Source organism: Nomascus leucogenys, chromosome 22a (genome assembly GCF_006542625.1).
Source record: "Nomascus leucogenys isolate Asia chromosome 22a, Asia_NLE_v1, whole genome shotgun sequence".
Lineage (NCBI taxonomy): Eukaryota > Metazoa > Chordata > Mammalia > Primates > Hylobatidae > Nomascus > Nomascus leucogenys.
In genome coordinates this window covers 121,674,243-121,694,717 of record NC_044402.1, presented here as the reverse complement: position 1 = coordinate 121,694,717, position 20,475 = coordinate 121,674,243, and positions in this window count along the sequence as shown.

The following is a 20,475-nucleotide window of genomic DNA, read 5'->3' as shown; positions in this document are numbered from 1 at the left end:
TTAAAAGCTGATAAATTGTCTGTCCAGGTCCAAGCAGACTACGAGATGTGATGAGAGTGGCAGTAGGACTACAAGTACACATTTGAGCAATGGTAATAATAATAACAACACTAACAACTCATTTGTTGAGTGCTTATAAGTTCCAAGCCTTGTAATCATCATATATATATATATATATACACACACACACACACCTTTAAGAACAAACAAATGTGAACTTTGTTGTTCATAACACAGATTTTTACATCATTTTACAGATTGAAAATTGAGGAACAGAGAAGTTAAGAACCCTGTCCAAAGTCTTGTAAGACATAAATGTTAGTATTAAATTCCAGAGAGCCTGACCCCAGAGCCCATGATAAAACAAGTTATTCCGTGCTTCAGTCTCTCTTTCTCCTCTAGATCACAAAGGGGAAGCAGTTTCCAGGATGTCCTCATGCTCTGTCTTCCTCCCGCTCTGCAAAACTTCTTGGAATCCCTGACCCTTGGAATAACTGCCCTGGAGCTGCTATGAGAGTTCAAGGTCAGAGGGTCCATGGGCAGCCAGGACCATCTTCCTCTCTTCAGTTGTGCCTGCTTCTCTAAATGAAGGGCTCTGGGACTTGCCAGGAACCTGGGGGAGGAGTAGGAAAGTTGGAACTCTGAGGGTGCCAAGATGTGCCAATGGTGCCCCTCCTGGCACTGTGGCTGCCTCACTGAGCTCACATTCTGTGGGCAAAGACTCCCAATACACACTCAAACAACCCAATATTGAGAGGTGATAAATGGAAAATGAAGCAGGATAGAGGGAAGGGAGTGTGTGTGGCGAGGGGGTTGTTTTAGGTAGGGTACTTAACAAGTGACTGTTTCATAACATGACAATGAATAAAAAGTAAACATTTTTAAGGAAACCTCCTGAATTTGTGCATAGTCACTGATTGGAATATTTTTTGTTTTATTTGGTGTTTCCTGTCTGTAAATAGAAACTTAGAAATCACCATTTAACGAGTCTGAAAGACCGACTATCACGGCTGATATGAGCAAAATAATGAAGTGCGGGAAGCTATTTGGGGCACAGCCCCTTCCCATCCTGCTGAAGTCCTGTAGTGTGAACATTTCTCCCTTTTTACAGGTTTATTTTTCTTCTCTTGCATCAAAGTGCCTGGGTCACCAAGGTGTTCTCATCTGGTTTCCTAAAATCAAAAATTGCTCCTAGAAAAGGAAATGATACAGGCATACATACAGACACACTCATATGCCACACGCAGACACACTCATACATGAACACAGAGACACATACATACATACATGAACACACACAGACACACACATATACATAAACATAGAACTATGCACACACATACAAACACACATATACATACATATATACATATAAATAAACATACACATAAACACACAGCGACACATGCATACACAAACATGAGCATATACAGACACACACATACACCACACACACACATACATATACATAAACACACACTCATATACCACATACACAGACATGTACATACATATAAAGACACGAAGACACAACAGACTCATATACCATATACACAGAATATACATATACATAAACACACACAGATACACATAATCATATACAAACACATACACACAGACACACATGCAGACTTCTAGGTCCTCAAGTTCTCTCCATCTGGTTTTCTTTTTTCTTTTGTTTTGTGGAGACAGAGTCTTCCTCCGTCACCCAGGCTGGAGTGCAGTGGCATGATCTTGGGTCACTGCAACCTCCACCTCCTGGGTTCAAGCGATTCTCCTGCCTCAGCCTCCCGAGTAGCTGGGACTACAGGCGTGCACCACCACATGTGGCTAAGTTTTTGAATTTTTAGTAGAAATGGGATTTTGCCAGGTTGCCCAGGCTGGTCTCAAACTCCTGATCTCAGGCAATCTGCCCACCTCGGCCTCCCAAAGTGCTAGGATTACAGGCGTGAGCCACTGTGCCCAGCCTCTGCATCTGGTTTTCCAAAATCTACTCTTTCTAAAAAAGGGAAAGATATACATACCTATACACATAAAAAGTATAAACACTCAGATACATACATAGATACACGCATAGACACACAGACATACACAAGGAATGAAAATAATCTATTTCATCTGGGTTAGAAATATTTACAAATATTAAGCCCTAGAAAAATCTCTGATTGTTCAATTTGAAGCTTTAGCAAACCAGGTGGGGAAGTGTTTGGGGCCAGGAGAGCTTTCTCAGCACTCCTGCAAGCAAGCCTCTGGCTGTCACCTGTTCTGCCTATACCCAAAGACAGGCCTCCTTGAGATCACCAACTTTCCAGCTTGATACTCTTATAATGTGGGTCTTAGCTTTAAGTCCCTCAAAAGGACATTTCAGGGAGATATTTTTAAGCAAATTCTAGTCTATTATTAAAACACCTGTTCAATCGTGAGACCATTCCCGACATATGAGGGATTATAGGCTGGAGAAAGAAATGACAGTACAATTTATTAGTTGTCACATGGCTCAGTTTGAGAAAACTAATCCCTTGTATTTCCTGTTCAATTATTCTTAATAAAATTAGCAAACATTTCCTCTTTATATTTATAAGATTATGCCAAAGCAATAGATTAATTTCTTACATGTCACCATTTGGGAACAAAGTAGGAAGATAGAATAAAATAATTTATTTCTTTGAGCTGTTGTCTGCATTTTAGCTTCTGTGACGATCAAAATTTCTAAGACTACGTGGCTGTTCTCAGATAGCCATCCATTTCAGAAAACCTCAGCAATTATACACTCTGCTGACATGATACAAGGGAATCCAAGAATGCTTTGTTATTTACCTTCATACATCTTAGTCCTCTGTATTGATTGCCTACGAGACCCTGAAATGAAACATGGGGATCAAGCAGGTGTCCTTTCCATTCTTTCCTGTGCACATTAAGTCCATTAAAAGAAACAGCCTGACAGCACCGGTTTTAAGTCAATGGCTTTTAAAACATGGATTCTCTACCACAGAATGACTCTTCTTAGAGAGGGGGATAGATGACACAGAAAGTTGAAAAAGAGAGGTGTATGCTGGAAACGAAGGGGAACAGATCTGGTTTAGTTACAAAATCTGATCCCACTCCCCACTAAAAAACAATTAAGCAGACTAACCTTTCCAAGTTCATAGACTATTTTTCACCTCCTTTACTCCTCCTTGCTTCTATATCTTCACAGGTTCATTTTCTTTATTTCAGGAGACATGAACTTGTGGCTAAAAATATATCAGAACATAGATTGAAATAATTTTGCCACAAAGGATTGTGACTGGGTCCAATGTGTGAACTCAGCTGTCAAAGAGATAGGTCAGAAAACTAAGTGATGTGGTAATATTAGAAGTAGAATAGCTCATAAGCTTTATGTTGGAGAGACAAGGAAGCTGGCCTTGAGAATTCTCAGTAGTAATTGGCATGAAAGGAAATTTGAATTTTGGGAAGAAAAGAAAATTAATGTTGTCCTGGGAGTATAAAAACTGAGGAAAGGCTGGGCGCAGTGGCTCACGCATGTAATCCCAGCACTTTTGGGAGGCCAAGGTGGGAGGATCACGAGGTCAGGAGATCGAGACCATCCTGGCCAACATGGTGAAACCCTGTCTCCACTAAAAATACAAAAATTGGCTGGGTGTGGTGGTGGGTGCCTGTAGTCCCAGCTACTCTGGAGGCTGAGGCAGGAGAATCTCTTGAACCCGGGAGGCGGAGGTCGCAGTGAGCTGAGATCACGCCACTGCACTCCAGCCTGGGTGACAGAGTGAGACTCCCTCTCAATAACTAACTAAATAAATAAATTAAATAATGTTGGATGAGCTCTGACTGTAGCATTTTCTGATTCCACGGTGTATTCTCACTATGGCTGATCTCAGCTACTAATGTGACATCACTGAATACAGAGATGGGAACAGAAGCTTACAAGTGCTTCTTGCGAGCTGTTACATGCTGGCTCTATTAGTAGAATTCTATTAGTAGACAGAGAAGGATTCTATGAGGAGTCGAGATTTGAGAGAAGATTTGAATAAAGGGAGGAATTGTGCAGGGCAGATCTATGATAGAAAGTATTCCAGCGAGAGGGAATAGCCATCGCAAAGCCCTAAGAGAGGGCCAAGCCTGATGTGTTAGTAAAACATCAAAGAGGCCAGTGTGGCTGGAGAAGAGGGAGTGAGAGGAAAGACCAGCAGGACCAAGATCACGGAGGGCTTTGCAGACTGTCATAAGGACGTAGGATGCTGTTCCAGATAGGATGGGAAGTGACTGGAGGGATTTGAGTAGGTGAGTGACATGATGTGACTCGTGTTCTAAAAGGATCTCTCAGGCTGCTAGCAGAGAACAGAAAATGGGAGTGGGGGTGGACAACAGAGGAAGTAGGGAGACAGATTTGGAGGCATTTGTTAATTATCCAGGCAAAAGATGGTGGTGGATTGAACAAAGGGGAGTGGTAAAGTAGTGAGAAGTCACATTTAAGATCTATCTATTGTTCTTACATACATGCATGCATGCATATATATAGGCATATGTACACATGTACACATGCACATACATATCAACACATACACACATGCATATATTTGAATTCTGGAAACTGGGCTCTAGAGGTGACATAACTTGCTTTGGGTCAAACACCTAGGAAGTGGTTAAGCCAGGACTGATACCAAGCCCAGGTCTATACTGCTCAGAATGAGGCAAGAATGGGGTAATGGGGCTGTTTTGAGCCAAATCAGAGCTTGAAGATTAGTCTAGCTGGTAAAAACACTGGGACATATTTTGAAATTAGAATGCACAGTGGTACTGGTAGATTCTCTCTGGAGAGTAAGAGAGAGAAGAGCCAAAGATGTTTCCATGGATTTTGTCTGAGCATCTGGGCTAATGGTCTGGCCATAAATGAAGTTGGAAAGTACCAGGAGGAACATACTTGGGGGAAGGCTAAGCATTTGGCTTCAGATACATTAGGTTTGAGATGCCTTTTAAGCAGCCACAGTGCAACAGAGAGGTGTTTAGAGAAGGAGTCTGAAGCTCAGGAAACAGGCTGGGGCTGTGGAAACAAATGTGGAAATCATCAAGTTAGTTGATGATATCTAACTCCATGGCAGTAAATGATTACCTATTGAATAAGGGTAGCCACAGAAGATATGTGAGGAGGCCTAATGCCTGGGACCTTTCAAAATTTAGAAATTAGAAAATAAGAGAATCCAGCAAAGAAAACCGAGAAAGAGAAAGATAATAAAGTAAAAATAAAACAAAAGCATTTTGGTTTTTCAGATACCAAGAAAAAGTGTTTCAAGGAAAGAATAGTCAGCTTTACTAAATGCTGTTCAGAAATCAAGAAAGATGCAGACTTAAAACTGACCTTTGAATTTGCCAACTTAAGGGTCAATTGTGACCTTGAAAAACAGAATTTCCATGGAGTAGAGATCAGGGAGAGTGTTGAGACCAAACTTCATATGAGTGATTTTGAGACAGAATGAGAGACGGGACAGCGAAGAAAGGTAATGCCTTCCACGTTTGTTTTATAGCAGAGCAAATAAATGATGCAGGAGATGTACAAGAAAGAGAGAGGAGGCTGGGCGCAGTGGCTCATGCCTGTAATCCCAGCACTTTGAGAGGCTGAGGCGTTTGGATAACCTGAGGTCAGGAGTTTGAGGCCAGCCTGCCCAATATGGCGAAACCCCATCTCTACTAAAAACACAAAAAATTAGCCAGGTGTGGTGGTGTGCACCTGTAATCCCAGCTACCTGAGAGGCTGAGACAGGAGAATTGGTTGAACCCGAGGCGGAGGTTGCAGTGAGTGGAGATTGCGCCGTTGCACTCCAGCCTGGACGACAGAGAGAGACTGTCTCAAAAAAAAAAAAAAAAAAAAAAAAAAAAAATGTAGGCGGAGAGAAAGGTTTTTAAGTAAAAATATTACAGCATGTTTGTATACCAACTATAATGACCCAGTGGAGAAGGAAACAACAATAATTTAGTAGAGAAGGGAGAGGGGAGAAAAATGACGAAAGCAAAGTTCTTGAGTGAGGGGATAGGAAGAGATGCCTGCCGGGAGCAAGCGGAAACTTCCGTTAGAGAAGAAGCCCAGCTGATTCACCCACCATCACGGGAAGGCAGGCGGCTTTCAAGGGCATAGATGCAGACCATGTGGAAGGTTGGTGGTAAGCAGAGAATAATGTTCTCAGATTGCTTCTGTTTTCTCAGTAAAATGAGAAGCTAGGTCATCATTGGCTGAGAGTGCAGAGTGGAGGTGGGGGATTTGAGGTTTCAGGGCTGAAGGAAAGATATTAACTGGCCGTATGGGAGACGGGGAGTGAAGCAACTTGGGAATGCTGCCAGGCTGCCTGGCAATACTGAGGGTCCACTTGAGATTTGCTATCATAAATACAAAGTGAGGCCCGTCTCCAGTCAACATGCCTGGTGGATTCCCCTTGTGAAATTCAGCTGTGCAAGTGCAGTTGTAGAATCTGAGAGGAGCTGGATTTAACCAGGGTTAGGATTTTTCTAGGTACAGAAGGAGGAAGAGCCCATCAAGGCAGTCTTTATAATAATAGTGTGTGGAATCTAAACGAGGCAGGGAGGAAAGTGAGGACTCACAGGGGAGAGGGGAAGGGGGTTACTGAATAGTCGACACCAATGGCAGATATCAATGGATCTAAGGTCCCAGTGGGGCCAAATCGCTGGAGTTGAGGGTACTAGAAAGTGAGCCAGGACTATAGGAGGGACTTGTCAGACAGTAGAATACATTAATTGAGATTTTAGAAGTGGTGCAACCACAGGTAATGATACTACTGGGGAGATTTTTGAAGATACCATACTTGGGGATCAGCTCTGATAACTGAAATCTCAGAATGGTGGGGCTCAAGCATTGGTGTGTTTTAAAGGCTTCTCAGATGATCCAGAGGTGAGAGCTACTGGTCTATGGATTATTTTTTTCTTAGTATGAATCAAAGCTTGGGTATTAGGATTTTACAAATCTCCTGCAGATGATTCTTAACATGAGGCAAAGTTTGAAACCCACCTGGAAGTGCCGTTACACACAGATTTCTGGCCCCACCTCTGGAGTTTCTGATTCACTAATCTGAGATGAAGGCTAGGCATTTGCACCTGTAACAGGTTCCCAGGTGATGTGGATACTTTTGGCCCAAGGACCACACTTTTAGAACCAATGAGCTAGACTGGAGTATTTACTTTAGGAGTAGGTAGATGAGATAAGCCATGCCCACATATGAATCACCTGAAATTTGTTGAAAAGCAGACTTTGATCCAATAGGAAGGGGGTGGGGGTCTCAGATTCTGCATTTATTATAAGATCTCATAATACTGATATTGTTGGTTTGAAGATAGTACTTTGAGTAGCTACGGATAAAGGATAAGATAATAGGTGAACTAAATGTGAGAGCTTTCAATAAAAGAAATACCAGATATTTATTCAGCCTCCACTTTATGTCATGCATTGTGGCACTTTCTGCTAGCAAATTAAATATGAAAGGGCAGGAACTTACCAAATATATATCAGGTTTCATTAAGTGTCCCCTACTTGATTACATAAATAACCAGTTGGTATTATGGGAGGCAACCTCGAGTGACATGGTACTATGTTCTCAAATTTTTTCTCAGTAGCATTTCCATACTTGGACAAGTTTGAAGACCTATCCCTACATGTATGTTGTGTGAGCTGAAGTAGTCACCCTCATGCTACATGTATTTACAGTTGTAAGTTGTGTGTTTTATCCTTTTTTTTTTCTTTTGGGAGACAGGGTCTCCCTCTGTTGCCCAGGCTGGAGTGCAATGGTGCAATCATAGCTCACTGCAGCCTCAAACCTCTGGTGTCAAGTGATCCTTGTGTCTCAGCCTCCCAAGTAGCTGGGACTATAGGCACGTGCCACCAAGCCCAGCTAATTTTTCAATTTTTTGTAGAGATGGAGTCTCACTATGTTACTTAGGCTGGTCTCAGAATCCTGGCTTCAAGTGATCCTCCCACCTTGGCCTCCCAAAGTGCTGGGATTACGGGTGTAAGCTACTGCACCTGGCAATTTTTATCTTAAAATTCTGTGTACATTTTACCTGCTAATTCATTAATGTCTGTTCTAATAGAAAAACATATTTTTACTTCCATCTGCAAGGAAAATTCATGTTTCAAAGAGGATCTGTTCTTGCCTCCTGGTTTTGTGTTTCTCTTGGAATATGTATAGTCAGTGTAAGAATCAGCACTGGAGAAGGAGAAGGAGGAGGGGAAGGAGAAGGAGAAGGAGAAGAAGACAGGAAGAAGCTATTGCTATGAAATGGTTCATCATGAGCTCCAGAATGACTAAATGAGCTCAAATTCAGGCTCCGTATCTGTCAGCTCTATGGCTGGCACTGGCAGAGTTGCTTAACCTTTGAGTAAACCTTCGTTTCCTAATCTAAATAGGAAAATTCAAGCAATATTTACCAGATATGGTTTTGTTAGTATTAAATGTAGTATCCAGATTCAGCATTTAGCCCAGTGCCTGCCATGTAAGCAGGGCCTTTTTCCTGTTAGCTATTGTTGTTACCATTTCAAGTAGGGAGCAGAGCTGGATTCAGGTGTTTCCCCATTAGGAACCCATTTTCTAGACTTTCAGGCAAGTCACAGCTCTTTTTAGGACATCATTTGTCTTCCCTGAAGAATGAGAGGAGAGTCTAGAGTTGTGCTTCTCAAACTTGAGCCAGCATCCCAATCAGCTGGAGCTTCTGACTCAGGAGGTCTGGAGAGAGGTTTGAGGAGTTGAGTTTCTAACAGGAGTTCTTTCTACATTCTATTGATACTGAACAGAGCATCAAGAGCTTGCATAATCATGTCCAAGAATTAGTGAAATGACAGAATTTGAAAAATGGGGAGTTAAAGAACTTTCTGGCTAACAAAGGGAGCCTTGGCAATTTCACCCCACCTTGACATTTACAGAAGAGAAGGAGACTCCAGGAAGAGCAGAGGCTGGTCCAACTTAATTCAGATCCAGAACCAACACCCTGGTTTTGACTCCCCTGTTTGTGTTTGCCTTACTGCTGCTTCCAACTCAAGCAGCATCAGAAAAGAAGTTCTTATTAACTTAGACCTGGCTTAACTAGTGTGTGATCAGATTTCCCCAGCCAGAGGGTACAAATGAGATAACAATAAAAACAATAGCTAACATGTATTGGCCCTTTGCCTTATGCCAGGAGCTCAGAAATAAACCATATTCTACAGACAGACACCAGCACTTGCCATTCATTCGGTACCATTATACCTTCCAGACATTTCCAATAACTTCTTTTTTTTTTTTGAGATGGAGTCTCGCTCTGTCGCCCAGGCTGGAGTGCAGTGGCACAATCTCAGCTCACTGCAAGCTCTGCCTCCTGGGTTCATGCCATTCTCCTGCCTCAGCCTCTCCGAGTAGCTGGGACTACAGGCACCCACCACCACGCCCGGCTAATTTTTTTTTGTATTTTTAGTAGAGATGGGGTTTCACCGTGGTCTCGATCTCCTGATCTAGTGATCCTCCCCCCTCGGCCTCCCAAAGTGCTGGGATTACAAGCGTGAGCCACCGCGCCCAGCCTTATTTCCAATAACTTCTAAAAATCCTCAGAGATCTCTCACACGTGGTCACACATGGGTTGGTGGCTTTGCCAAGTTTTCCTTCTCTCTCCTGCTTCAATATGCACTGCTGAAGGCTTCTACCTAGGCTCAGCCGGGTACAAAACAGGAAGGTGCCTCCCAACAAAGGCTGGTTCCCGGGGTCCTGAGGGGTCTGCCCTGAAAGTCTGATGAGTTGGGCATTGCACAACTGCAGGTGTAGTCACAGCTCTGGAGCGGCAGGAGCCAGGCACCTTATGGTCTCCGGAGCATTCCACATGCCAAAGCCTGACTGTGTTTCAGGCAGATAGTGGAGGACCAGGGAGGCACCTGCCCAGACTAAACAGCCCCCTGCCTCCTCCACATGGAGATACTGCTGTCTAGCTTTCAGATTCAAACAGACTTTGCGTTTCAGAGCCAGGTGCGGATGATGGGGAATCATGATCAAAGGTGGTTCTTTCAGTCCTACTAGTTTACTCTAAGTCGCTAAGCTATTTGTTGGCTATCAACTCAGTTTCTCAATTCAACATCAGCAGCCCAATTTAGAGGGAATTCCTTTCAAAATCTGTCATTAGGAGGAGAGTTTGTTTTTGGTGGCTTCTTGATTGTCTATGTCTGTGGTTTACAAATATATTGGTGAGAACTGAAAAATGCCAAGTCAAGGGACTGCTTAACAATTAAAAAAAATTCAAATGAATTTTACATAAAAGCTTCAAAGAAGAGTAGGGGCTGTGCTTATATTCCTCACCCAGCTACCACTAATATTGATAACGTACGTAATCATTGTACAATGATCAAAAACAGGAAGTAAACCATGGTCAGTAATGTTAATTAAATTGGACCTTATTAGAACTGTTTTCCCACTTCTGTTCTTTTTCTCTTCTAGGATTAGTCCTGGGTTCCATTGTACTTTAAGTTATTTTTTCTTACTCTCCTCCAGTCTGTAAACAGTTCCTTGGTCTTTCCCTCCCTTTCATGACCTTGACACTTTTGAAGAGTACTTCACTTACTTTGTTCCCTCAGCATGGGTCTGCTTGACACATTCTCATGTTATAATGAGGTTAAAGTTTTTTGGCAAGAATGCCACAGAAATAATGTTGTCTCCTTCCTGGTGCATCTTATCAAAGACTTCATAATGAAAATACTTCTTTTTCCTGGTGCTGTTAACCTTGGTTACTTGGTTAAGGTAGTATCTGCCACATTTCTTCATAAAGTTAAAATCTTTCCTTTGTAATTAATAAATATCTTGAGGAAGATAGATACTTTCGAGACAATGCAAATATCTTTTTTGTTTTTTTGCCCTCAAGCTTTTATCCATCAATATTAGCATCTTTTGTTGATCATATTTACAACAATTACTGTGGTATTTGCTTAATGATAATTTTTCTATTCCTCTCTTTGTCTCTACATATATTGTTTGGAATTATTTTGTAAGGAAAAAATTATTCAATTCTTTATCAATATGGTCTTATGGACAATTGGTATTTTATTGTGTGCTTTAAGACTCAATGCTGTTGTTATTTATATTGTTACACTAATTGTACTTTGACCATAAGGAGCACCTTTGGGCTGACTCCTCTATCAGAAAGCAATTTTTACTGGAACTAGGCATTAATATTATTCCCTTTTAGTTGTAGAGTACACTTCCCTACAACATAATAATCATCACCTGAGAGACTTGTTAAAATATGACCTTTGTCCCCATCCCCAATGCTCTGATTCAGAAGCTGGGTTTGGACATTGTAATCTGCATTTTAACAAAATCTTTGATATATTATGCCACTGGGCCTAAAGACACATGCTAAGAAACACTGTTTTAGAGACAGTGTTTCCATCTATATTCTTCAGACTTTTGAATCCATAGGTCTTTATGTATTTCTATCTATTGATGAACTACCTACCTACCCACCCACCCACACATACACATTTACACATGTACAATTTTACTAGACATTCTGTTTTATAACCTGCTTTGTTTATAGTCAGTAATTTTATTAAAGTTTTTGTATGATATTGAACATTTTCAAGAGCTATGGAATTTCATGTACCATAGTTAAATAATTTTTGTTATAAATAATGCTGTTTTTATGTATATACATATATGTAATAATGTGTGTATATATATATGTCATAATATGACTATTTCTTTAGACTAAATTTATAGAAGTAAAAATGTTGAATCAAAAGTCATTCACATAATTAAGGATTTGGAAATACATTGACAATTTGTCCCCTATTGACAATATATAGTGGTGATTTTTCCTCTACATTTTGACAATGTTCCATCATGGGTTTTTTTTGGGTAAAATTGTTAGCAAAATAAAAGATAGCTAGTTTTTAACTGAGGTTCTTTTATTTTTTGTAAAGTTGAACCCTTTTCATGTTTTCTTGACCATTTATATTTCTTCCTGTAGATTGAAAAGTTGAAACTATATTTTTTGATCAAGAAAACTAAATGGGAAGTGAAAATTTTAGGAAAATTGACTTTGTGACAAAATGAAAGATTGATTGCACAGTTAAGAGTTGGAGACAGGGGTTGCATATCTACTCAGCTACTGAAAAAAAAAAAACTCATACAAAAGTTATATTCTGTGTGTATGCTCCACATAGTACTTTTCACTCTGCTCTGTAATCACTACTTCTCCCTGAAGTTATGAATGGCTCATCTCCTAAGGTAGGGGCTTTATCTTGTTTCATTTATACTCCCCCAACCCCAATTTCCATCTCATAGAGTTTTTGGCATCTAGTTTTATTGTCAGTACCTGTTAGCTAAAAGAATAAAAGAATATCCCATTGATGGTGAAACATTTAGTATCATCTTTGTACTCAGAGGAGAGTATCATTCACCCTACTGAGTCAAGATTGGAAATTACATATATATTTTTTCCACTAAAATCTGTCACTTATCCTGCTGCTGAGGGCAATTGTTATCCGCTGGCTGCTAACTTTTTCCATTTTATCCTTTGTGTCCTGCCTATCTCAAAAAAGATTTTCCATGGGTTAAACTAGTTAAAAATAATTAAATAAACTTAAAATTAAAGGATGATTTCCAGAAACTCTTAGTTGGTTATTGCTGTTAGCAATTAAACTAAGCTGTAAGATTTCTGGGAGCAAAGAAAAAAGGTAAACATGTTGAATTGTATAGCTTTTACTGCCTGTGGAAGGAAGCTCAGTGAAAAGAAACAAGGGGAAAAAAACATTTCATCACCAGAATCTTTATGTAAAAGACACATTGGGTAACATTAAGTACAATGTCTTCTGCTAAAATTTTGGAGAAAAAACAACAGCACATACTTATGCATATACACATTTTGCATATAGATGTAAATATGTTTTTATCCTTTCTGAGGGCACAGTAATATAGCCTAATTCAGTGAGTGTATTTTAATAGAACATCGTCCAGGTATATTGCTTTCTGAAAATCCAAATTTATACAGGAACAGAACTTAGAAAACCTAGATCCACATGAGAGAAGGAAGCTGAGGCACAGTTAATCTTACAAGAATGTCAACCAGGCATCCACAAGTGCTTGAATAAACTTCAAGATTCCTGTATATTCCCCCAATTTTTTGCAATATATAGATATTCTCTGGAGAGAATGTCTGTCTCTGCCTCTTATTTTCAAAGGGGTCATTAACCCAATCTGCTTAGGAACTACCTAGCTAGACTAGCAGATAACCCCCAAATCATTTTAATTTGACTTATATGTGACGCTTTCTGGGTAATTTTAAAATTCTCATTCCATAAGCTAAGAATCAGAAAAAGATACTGTGGGATTTTTCTAGGAGGAGTCAGGGGAGTAAAAATGAGGCTGGCATTCTGGACTTGCATAGTCGAGAGAGCTGGTGGTGTGAGGAAGCTGATGGAAACCCAGCGCTGGCTTTTCAGGTGGGTCCCTGCTTATTTTATAACTCCAGGCCATAAATTCCGATTGCTTCTCTACTTTTCTAATTTCAAAATCTCTCATTAAAAATTTATAGCGAGCAGTCATCCAGCTATTTATGACCATGTCTAGACAACTGAAAAACAGCAAATGGTGGCAGGTTCGATTCGGGATTTTTGCTTGTCTTGGTGACCAGTTCAGATCAGCACAGAGCTGATCACATCACTTGAGTGGAAATCAGATGTTAATGTCATTGGAGAAATTGACCTGGGGAGAAAAACTGATCATCTTCTCTGGAGGTGGCCTGGGCCACAGACAGATATTAGTTTTTTGTTTTCAAGTGTGTGTCAACAGGGTTACTGTAGTAGTCTACTCAGGCCGCCATAACAAAATGCTGCGGGGGGGGGGGGGGGGGCTTAAACAACAGAAATTTATTTAATTACAGTTTTGGAGGCTAGAAGCACAAGATCAAGGTGGTGTCAGGGTTGGTTTCAAGAGATGCCTCTCACCTTGGGTTGCAAAAGGCTGCCTTCTTACTTTGTCCTCATATGGCCTTTTCTCTGTGCACACCAATCCCTGGGATCTCTTCCCTTTTCTTATCAACACCACCAGTCCTGTTGTATTAGGACTCCACCATCATGGCTTCATTTAACCTTAGTTGCCTCCCTAAAGCTCCTATCTCCACAGTTTGTCACATTGTAGATTAGGGTTTCAACATGTGAATTTTAAGGTGACATAATTCAGATCATAACAGTCACTGACTAAGACAAGTTTCTTGTACAAGTGAGGTGACACTCCATCGTTTTTAGGCAATATTCCTTAATTACCTCTGTGGCAGTGAGACCCATTTCAGTCACCTAGCTTTAGGAGGGATTATTAGTTAGCATTCATAAATTGTTCAGAAACCACCTCTGCTTTATTGACACTGTTACCGACAAAATGCCTGGAGACAGGGAACATTCAGGACACCCGATGGAGAGGATGGGCAATGACAAGTGTTATGGCCACTAGAGAATTCTGACTTTCAGAGACAGAAGCCCAGAGTAAATAATGTCTTATAATTTGTGTCAGTGGAGTGGGACCGGCACAGTGAGAGAATTCGTGGTTCAGTGCCCAGATTTTCCCCATTACAGAGTGTGCATTTGTTTGCTTGTGGGGTAATGGGCTATGTGTAATTCTTAATGATGTGGCAAATTGGAGGATTGTGGAAGCACCAGATCTTTGCAACCTGTGTATGGAAAGATCGTAGGATGATAACATTTCAGAAACAATAGATTTAGAGAATTAAGGAATACTAGTAGTGCCCAATGTTTGTTCGGTGCCTCACAGTTGAGGAGGCTTTTCTATAACACTGCCGGGCCGAGGCTAGTACCAGGTGTACACACCTGGACAGCGCTGGGCTGGCCAAATTTTTTCTGCTGTAAATTTGGAATTGGGATTGAAAACAATTGGTTGATCTTTGCTGATGTCTGCTACTAAGGGTATATGAACCCAGGAGCTGTGAGAAAGTCGTATCCAAATGGACCCAGTAAAAGCTGTTTGGCAGAAAGACAAGAGTGAATTAGATATGCAGAGTGTGGCAGAGATGGATTATGGAAAGGGAGAGAGAAAGAGGGCAGGAAGGCAAGAGCAAGAGAGACAGGTGACAGGAAGGCTGAGACTCGGTGAGTAATGGCTTAGCTCCTCATGGACACAGAGGCAAATTCTGCCTGGCATGGTCATCTCTGTGGGCAGGTGGGTAGGAGCAGTTACAGAATAGCAGAAGGGGTATTGTTGTGAACTTTGGAAACCCCCTAACGGTTTTATTAGTTTTACACTTCAGATTCTGGGGTAATTTTTAGTTCATTAAACAATACTGTTTTCTAGAACACTCACAGAGCTATGAACACTATAGTTTAAGTTCTGGAGACATATCTCAATGCAAAGAACATACTCATGCAAGGAAACACTTTCAAAATAACTCATGACATTTATACACAAATCTCAGAAATACATCTTCAGTATCTTGATTGTTCTTCTCTGATCTACTGTGCTATACACCACAGCTCTTCTGATGCAGGTTATTCCAATGTCCTGCTTCCAGAAAAACCCCTTTATCTTCTCCTAACAGCCTTCTGAGGTCTCCCTCACTCTTTTTTAGTTACACATTTAATAACTTTCTAGAAGGGTGAAGAAGAAAGAATGGGAAAGTTAAAATTTTCCTGTTAGCTTACAGAGGGAAATTAAAGGCTGCAAATAGCCTGCTTTTATAATTTGTATCCCTATATACTTACGATAGTATATAAAAAGAACATATACTCCTAGAATTGTGAGGGCTGAAAAAGACTTTTCAAATCATTACATCTAGATGACAATTCTACAAATGAGGAACTTTGGTCCTAGATCTGAGAAATACCTTAATAAAGATTACACATTTAGATAATAGCAGTCTGGGCTAGGCACAGTGGCTCAAGCCTGTAATCCCAGCAGTTTGGGAGGCCGAGGTGGGCAGATCACCTGAGGTCAGGGGTTTGAGACCAGCCTGGCCAACATGGTGAAACCCCATCTCTACTAAAAATACAAAAATTAGCCGGGCATGGTGGCAGAGGCCCGTAATCCCAGGTACTCAGGAGGCCGAGGCAGGAGAATCACTTGAACCTGGGAGGCGGAGGTTGCAGTGAGTTGAGATTGTGCCATTGCACTCTAGCCTGGGCAACAGAGTGAGACTCTGTCTAAAAAAAAAAGCAACCTGATCACGTGACTATTTCCTATTTCAGAAGAGTGAATGACTGAACTTTTCATATAATTGTACAGTGCTGGAACTAGCAGGAGTTTAGAGATCACTTCTTTTAGCCCCCTTACTTTGTAGGTGAATGAATTGAAGGTAAAAATCAAGTGAGGGCCAGGCATGATGCCTCACACCTGTAATCTCAGCACTTTGGGAGGCCAAGGAGGATTACTTGAAGTCAGGAGTTCGAGACCAGCCTGGCCAACATAGTGGAACACTGTCTCTACTAAGAATACAAAAATTAGCCAGGCATGGTGGCACGTGCCTGTAATCTCAGCTACTCGGGAGACTGAGGCATGAGTGTCGCTTGAACCTGAGAGGTGGAGATTGCAGTGAGCTGAGATAGTGCCACAGCACTCCAGCCTGGGTGACATACTGAGACTCTGTCTAAAAAAAGAAAAAAAGAAATGGAACTATGGTTTAAATAAATTGACACAAAGAACTCTAATTGGTAATACCAATAATCTCTGAGTAAAACCGTGTTTGACACTCTTTCTCTCACTAACACACACACACACACACACACACACGGAGTCTTATGCACTTATCCCTATTTTACGTCTTGGGGCTGCTGGGGAGATGCTAAGAAATATTCAGAATACCTAGGTCTTGGTGGAGCAGAGTTTGGAAGCCCCTGCAAGCTGCCCATGTTAAGACATTCCCTATCTTTACAGCACATGGTCTGGGAGAATGCAGGGTTTAGCAGGAGAATGTGTCAGAGAAAATGCATTTGTTCTAAAAGGTTACACTATAACTTACATATTTCTACAAAACGGCTTTAGAACACAGAGAAAAATGAAAGTAAGAGGAGATAAAAACTAATTTGAGATCTGGCCCAGGTGACTTCTTAAAAATCATTGTTTATTTTTAAACAATCTGAAATTCTTAAACGTCTTCTGGAGAGACAGAAGTATATGGGCTTAGTTCTGTTGACTGAGGATCCATCCCTAATCAATCAATGATTAGAGGAGAAAACTGGTTGTCATTACTCTCCAACATACAGGTCAGACACAAATCATTTTACTCATTCCCAAGGTGCTTGCTAATCCCCCAAACATCTTTGCGTAGCAGGGGAACTAAAATTTCTTCTTGCATTCACATTTGTTCTCATGAAGGCATGCCAGCAAAGCTAACAAGGAATTTCCTGGACATTTCGAATAACGAAAGAACACAAACTGGGGTGATAAGGGCTAGGTTAAGGATGGACTTGAGGGGATTTTACAATAAAATCCAAATTAAAGGCAAGTTTGAAGGAATGGAGTTGAAATGAAGAAAAAGAGGATGACATTTCTTTCATGACTAGTTAATGGAAGGACTCCAAAACTGGCTTCTCCTTACTCATCTCCATCTGTCACAAATTATACTAAAGGCCTCATCTAATAGTGTTCTTAAACTACTTTGAATTTGAAATGTCACTAGCATAGGAATTAGAGATTTCTCTAAAATTCCATTTTCATATTTGTTCTTGTATACAACAAACAACCGCAAGCCTAAACCATGGCTTTTTAAAACTAAAAAGAGTTTGAATCCTTAAAATAAATATATATGTTTTATAAATAGTAATGTGATATTTGATTGAATTAATATAAAAGAAGAACACAAATGCAAAGCCTAGGAAATATTTTTTAAGAAACTAAAAAGGTAAAATAAGCCCAAGTAAAAAGCAATGAAAATAGTTTAAATTAAAATCTGGAAGGAAATGGCTCTATTGTAAGACTTTTAAAAAGATGTAGAACATATTTTAATAAGACATTCATAGTGAATATTTAAAAATTTTAAGGACTCCAAGCAGAAATGGCCTACCTGAAGCTCAGACTAAAAAAAAAACCTGCTATATAATTATAAATCTGATTCTAATATGCTCTTATTTTATCTACATTAAAATATTCCTATAAAGAGAAGAAAGCTATTATTGTGCTAATTTCACTCTCCTTTCAGAGCACTGAAGTACTCTGGCTATAGACTCTACAGAAATTCTTGGACAAGTAGATTTTTGTGTAAGAAAATTCAAAAGCTAACGATAAAACCATATTATGATCATGAATGATGTAATTAAAATTAATACGCTGTATCGAAGTCACCCCCAAAAGAACTTTTATTTTAATGTCTGCTTTTATAATTTCAAATAATCGCAAAGTCATAAATGCATTCATGTCCAAATTCATTTGGCATGACTTAACACTTAAAATGAAAATGAGAAGGATTTGCAAGTAAACAGTGTGATTATCTTCACTGTATCATGGATAATTTTCCTTTAGGTTGGTTGGGACAGCTAATTGTGTACCTGGGTAGAAGAATAAAGTATACAAATAATATTGCTACTGTATTTTAATAAGATGAGCCAATGGCATTTTTACATGTAAGAACATGTTTTTATTCTGCAAAAGAGGAGAAAATGTTTGGGAAATGTTTTAGTTTAAAGTTAGTATTCTGTGGTAGAAATGAACCCTGGAGGTGGAACAAGAAAACCCAATATTGACGCTAATCTCTGTCATTTATTAAGTGTGTGGTTTTAGTCAAGTTAATCACTGGGAGCTCAATTTTCACATCTGTACAATGAGGAGATTGAACCAGAGTATTAATTAAAGACCTTTCAGAGCTAATGTATTTATGACAACTATAAATGCTTCTAAAAAATAAAATGGAAATTATCAGTGAATAACTTCACAATAATAAAGGACTACAGATGGCATAGAGTCCATATATAATAAAAATGCAAAAGGAAAAATATGACTTAATGCCCATATTTGAGAAAATTAAAGAGCAGACATGACTAAAACCCTGGGACATCAATATGAAATATATAAAGTGCTACAACTTAAAAAAATACCTTTCTTCTTAACACAGTTGCCTTCCATATTAAACATAACTTCTACTGAAACATTTTTGGAAGGATTTTAACTATTACCATTTTCAGCATTTAAAAAAATTATTTCATTCTTCTGATTTCAACTTTTTATGTAATTATGAGTTAAGTTACATAACTGAAATAAAGTACATTTTTAGATATTTTATAAAACATTGAATAAAATTTTTTGAAGCTTTTCTTTATGTCTTGGAGCCCAGAAATGTATTTTTTCTGGCCTCAATCTTTTTCATGGCTCTTCAATGTCTTCTAGGTACTAGGTACTGGGCAGTGGGTGTATATACTGCCTAAGTGGGAAAAAAAAGAAGAAAGACCCTGTAAAATTTCCTCACTTCTTTTTCTTTCTTGAGATGGAGTTTTGCTCTTGTTGCCCAGGCCGGAGTGCAATAGTGTGATCTCAGATCACTGAAACCTCCGCCTTCCGGGTTCAAGCGATTCTCTTGCCTCAGCCTCCTGATAGCTGAAATTACAGGTGCCTTCCACTACGCACAGGTACTTTTTGTATTTTAGTACAGATGGGGTTTCACCATGCTGGCCAGGCTGGTCTCGAACTCCTGACCTCAGGTGATCCACCCGCCTCAGCCTCCCAATGTTCTGAGATTACAGGTGTAAGCCACCATGCCCGGCCACATTTCTTGAGTGAATAAATTCTAGCCTTGAACATGCTTTAATATTTATTCTCAGTCTTGTCCCTTTCACCCTTTGTCTCCTTCCTTTTGGAGGTGAGAGCAAAGTTTCTTAGGAGGGACTAACTGTAAACTACAGGGACTGTGTTACTCCATGTGAGTAATGCAGAAAACCTGTTCTGTCAAAGATTTGCTATCCCTTCAAACACCACGCCTGCCACAGAGCAGAGGCTCACTACCTTTGCCTGACACAGTCAGAGCAGGGCAGAAGTGGAAACTTTCTCTTTGCTCCTTCCCACCCTCCATCTCTGGGCAGAGTTTTGATGGAATCATGGCAACTATTCCAATCTTCTTTTCTCTCTCCCCAGAGTGCTGCAACCGTGACTTACTCTTAGATTCTTTTTCCTGGAGGGGCAGCATTCAACTAACAGTAAGTTTAGGAAACACAGAATGTTAATATCCGGGGTAAGAGGAGATAGGAAAGAATGCCTCATGTGTGAGCCTTTTCAATTCAGCAGCACCTCTCAGGATGAACCTGGCCGACTCTGTCTGCAAGGTGCAAGATGATGGTGAAAAAGAAAAAGGAAAATAGGATAAGGTTACTGACAAAGAAACTAGAGCGGTCATAATGAATGTGGTCTTACTGGGACAAATTTCTTGGAGTCAGATGTGCTTCAGCCACTCGCTGTACTTGATAAAGACGACTTTTTGCCACAGTGTAAGTCTTGTTCCTTTTCGAATTGTTTGTCTTCAGTCTGGCTTTTA